Here is a 5,000-nt window from a genome sequence, read left to right on the forward strand (position 1 = left end):
TTTCAAGCTAATCTTTCTCGAAGCATGGGGGCAGGACTGGGCGGTCCCACATTACGTCAATGTTGAAAACATGGTAGTTTGAAGTATGGTTCTATCGTCGCCTGACGAGGCAACACACTCAGCTAACATCACCCACCTCTTCTCGTAACATTTAAAAAAAAAAAAAAAGTAATTTTAGCCTAAAACCTTCATGCAATCTCCAACCACGCTGAAACATGATGTAATCCTTAGTGTTTACACCTCGCGTGTGTCAAACATACCTTTTAACAAGGTTACATTAGACATCATAATCAAAATAAGTGAAATAAAAATTTTATTCTTCAAAATAAAGAAATTTTCCTTATACGGAAATGAATGAAAATAAAACTAAATAAATAACGACAGTCTTATGTAATTTGCTTACATTTACCTAATCCAATGTGCGAGGAGCTCACCTTAAGAGCTGGTTCTATATCTCTTAAATACACAAATGAAATGTGTGAATAGAATATTCTACTCGCATGTTACACCAGTTTTGTTAGATATATATATATATATATATATATATATATATATATATATATATATATATATATATATATATATATATATATATATATATATATAATCAATTTATATTTGCTTTTGCTTTGGGTGATCTGAATGGTAAAGTAGGTCAAAAGAAGAGAGGAAGACCAGCAATGGATAAAAGTGGGCATAAGGAATGACAGAAAAGATATGATTGCTGAATTTTCTTATATAAATCCTCTTAAAATCATGAACAATTTTTTTTTTATAAAAAGGAACAAAGAACATATCATGGAGAACCAAAAGTGGGGAAACGAAAAATTAAATATATCTAGCTTATCTTAAGTGAAAAAGTAAATTTTGTTAATGATGTAATAGTATTAATCAAGTTAAAGTAAAACGATCATAGAATGATGGAAATCAGAATTTGTTCAAATCCAAGGAAAGAAAGAGTAAAACTAATTGTAACAAAAATATTAAAAAATTTTCTAGTTGAACAAAATAGAAATAGAAAATAGGTACTCGCCGATATATGATGAAATGGAAGCAAGTAAATAAGAAATAAACGTTGATTTAACAAAATGGGTATTCGAATCAGTACAGGAAATAAGTGGAAAAGTTTATGAACAGGATGAAAAAATATCAAGAAAAAAAAAATAAAACCCTAATTAATAGAATACTGGAAATGAGGGTAAAATCTAAGAGAGATGAAAGAAAATTAGTAGAACTATCCAGATCAATAAACAGGCTAGAAATCTAAGATATTCGTAAACACAATCAAGCTGAAATCGAGAAAACATTAAAGAAAGGAAGAAGTATGAGATTTATGAAAATTAGAATTTGAACAGAATGCCTATAGATTTTTCCTTCAAATGAAGAAAATTGGAATGTTATCAACCATATTGATGGAATGATTTGAATTGCAGAGGATTTTTATACAATGCTATACAATAGTTATATAAGAAATAAATTTGCCGATAGAAATGATGAAACAGGAGTCAGTATCAAGGGTAACAATAAAAGAAAGAAAGAAAGCATTAAATGGCTTAGAAAAAGAAGGAGCAGTAATAGGCGATGGAGGAATATTTGATTTGTTAAGAGATGGAGGATATTTCATAGTAGAGAAACTGGTCGAACTTTATACAAATGTCTACAAATTAGCTGTATAAGTAAAACATGAAAAAAAAAAAAATAACAGAAAGGAAGACATATGAGACCTGAATAATTAATGAAAATAAGCTTTAAGAGACCTGCATAAATGCTAAGAATATGCTTAGTCATGGTAATATATAAAATATCCACAAATATCACATCAGGCCGAAGAAAAACACTGCTATACTTTAATCAACCAAGAGACCAGCCAGGCTTTACAAGTGCATATTCAACAACTGACCATATCAACGTAATTGATCAACTAATGGGATAAATATGGCATTTATAGACTATGAAAAAGCTTTCGATACTGTTAAAACTCAAGCAGTTACGAAAGGCCTTCAAAGAAAATGAATACATGAAGATTATTTTAGAGTACTTGAAGATCTCTTTACAGTAAATACAGCCATCATAAACTGCTTAAAGATAGTGAAAAATTTCCGATTGTGAAAGGAGTTAGACGTGCGGACCCCATCTTTTCCCAACAATTCACTGCACGGCTAGAAGAGGTTTTTAGAAAGTTATATTTGGAAAATGTAAGAATTGATATTAAGAGAAACACACTAACAACTTAAGATTTGCAGATAGCAGTTGTGTTTGATAAATTTTTGGAGGAATTGCAAAGGATGATAGATCATTTAAATAGAGAAAGCAAAAATACTGATATGGGTAAAACTAAAATAGTATTCAATAAAAATGGAAACACAACGCATGAGATATGGAATAAAACCCTAGAGAGTGTTAATGAATATACGTACCTAAGACATTCGGTAAATATTTATTGCTGGTCATAAGTGCAAAAATAAAAGAAGAACAAACATATCATGGATAGCTTTTGGTAAACAAAATGAGATTATGAACATTAAGATACCTATTTCTCAGAAAATAAAAATATTCAGTCACGTGGTACTACCTGTTTTAACTTGTGCATCATAAACTTGGAGCCTTACTAAAGTCTTAGATCATGTCATTTACACCCGAGATAGCTATGGAAAGAACATTTAATGGAAGGACTCTCTGAGCAACTGAAGTACAGTCAGTCTGTGCTTTACGCAAGTTAATGTTTCACAATCTCACTTATATGTGGTGCAGGGAATCTCAGTACACATTAGATAAAAAAATCAGATATTAGCAATAAGAAATCACAGCTGCATGTCAACTTCTATTATTGGGAAATTTAGAGGCAAGTGAAAAAGAAAGTTTGTTAGTGAAAAAATATTTTTTTTTCATAACCTTTACAGTCCAGTGCCATATTTCAAGAGTGTGACAAATTAGTAAAGATCATATCTACTGAAAATATTGTATATTAATGTAAATAATATGATAAAATCCAATGATGAACAACATGTAAAAGAACCCAGCTACACCGGCCTTCTATGTCCTGGAAGATCCTGTCGTATGCTCCTGGAGATATGCACAGATCAAGGCTTCTTCACAGCCTACCAGAGACATTCAAATATTCAAAAGGACTGTATCGCCATGGAATCACCACTGGAAGTCTTTTTCATGAGTTTTTACTTAGGAGTAGCCGAAGAACGAATCTCTTGCAGATATGCCAACCAGAGATATATGTGACATACATTGATGATACCTTCATTAATGCAACTTCCTCTCAGGACATCAAGGATCTCCATCACACCTTTGAGGATTCAGTTTGGCTCACTGCATTTTATGCTGGAATGCATTCACAATGGACGACACCCTTCCAGGACGTTCTGGTTGAAACTACTGAAACTCGGTTCCATATGTCGGTCTACAGTAATTTTACCTCTGATGAACTGGATCCTGTATCATAGATCCTTTTGATCAATGAGTATATTAACAGGCATGTCAACCAAGAGATAAAGAAAACCCTTGACATCCTAGGGTGTGTAGTGTCTTATTTGAAAACTTCCTGCCTGTGATCGCCAAGTCGGGCTTCGAGTCATGTTCAAACTAGTCAGTTCCCTTGGTCGTTGCTACCTCGCCATCCTTGTAAGCTAATGATGCGGGTTTTGGGGGAGCCTAGAGGTCAACCTGCTGAGGCATTAGCAACCATTGGCTGGCCCCCATGGTTCTAGTTTGGGTGTGAGAGGGGACTTTGTTGCTGGTCATATGTATAAATACTTTAAAATTTGTTGTAAAAAGAAATCGGTAAAAATGGTGGTTTAAATGTTGCCAAGAATTTACCCTTTAATAAACGGATGTATGAAGTAAAAAAGTGACTTTAAGGTCACCAACCCATAAAAGATAGTAACAAAGTATGGTTTTCACGAACCTTGTCAGGTCGGGGTGCAAGTTCTTATTGTACGAATAGGGAGGACAGTGATGGTATTTATATCCTTCATAAAATTTGTCACTGGTAACGAAAATACTTGGGAAAACTTAACAATATTTATCAACAACAATTTCTTGAAAAGCCAACCTTGTGACAATTTAGCAACTTAACACTAAACGGATAACAATTAATGATGAACAAATAACTACATGAACATTTTAACCTGTCTCCCTACATGACTCCACGAGCTCCAAGGCTCCTGCAGCTAACCCTCGCGAGGATGCGTTGACGGGGGGCGTCTCTCCCGAGACCACCTCAATGCCGGGATTTCAGGGTCGGCTCTGTGGACTGCAGAAGAGAACACATAGAAACACCGCAGGTTGCAGAAATGCACCTGCAAAAAGGCGGCAACAATGGGTGGCGCAATCCTCAAAAGTCTAAATGGCAATCACCTGCAGTATGTCATGGAAACCTTGGGGCTACGACTGTGCACTTTAGTGAATGAGTTCCTCACTGATAAACAGTGGTGTCTCTTTTCATCCAAGGACTCGGAAAACACAGAAACGAGAACAAGGGGTTAAACTACACTCTTGTAAATTATAAAATGAGAGAGTAGGAGGTTAAACCAGCATTTCAACAGAAGAAACTTTAAATTTACAAATACCGCATTATAAACTAGAATTTTTACACTAATTTTACACAAAAAAAAAAAACAATGTAGAATCAAGGCTGATAAAAATCAAACAAAAAATTACGTTAATCCATAATAATGGTAGTATCACAGTCCCCTATATTTTATGGAAATTTGGTTGTGAGCAGGAAATTTTTACGGAAAATATCCCATTAACGTTAGGTTTTTTAATAGTGTACGGTATGTCTCTAGGGAGATATCTTTCTTGCTTGGGCAATGACACTGTCCCTTGCTCTGCTATTCATGAGTGGCCTTTAAACCTGGTACATGGAGAAACAGTGAGACACAACCAGAGTAACTAAACTAAATATCTACTCTAAAGCAATCGTGCACTGTAACAACCAATAAAATAAAAAAGTCATTAAGGCTATAGTACGGAAGAACACGTTCCCT

General features: G+C 34.2%; 1 pseudogene; it reads left to right on the forward strand.

The window, feature by feature from the left end:
* The window catches only part of LOC137624686 (NADH-ubiquinone oxidoreductase chain 4-like), a 13,531-nt pseudogene extending 10,076 nt beyond the window's left edge, over positions 1-3,455 (forward strand).
* Positions 3,456-5,000: the final 1,545 nt, after the last annotated feature.

The sequence above is a fragment of the Palaemon carinicauda genome, chromosome 31, assembly GCF_036898095.1.
Source record: "Palaemon carinicauda isolate YSFRI2023 chromosome 31, ASM3689809v2, whole genome shotgun sequence".
Taxonomy (NCBI): domain Eukaryota; kingdom Metazoa; phylum Arthropoda; class Malacostraca; order Decapoda; family Palaemonidae; genus Palaemon; species Palaemon carinicauda.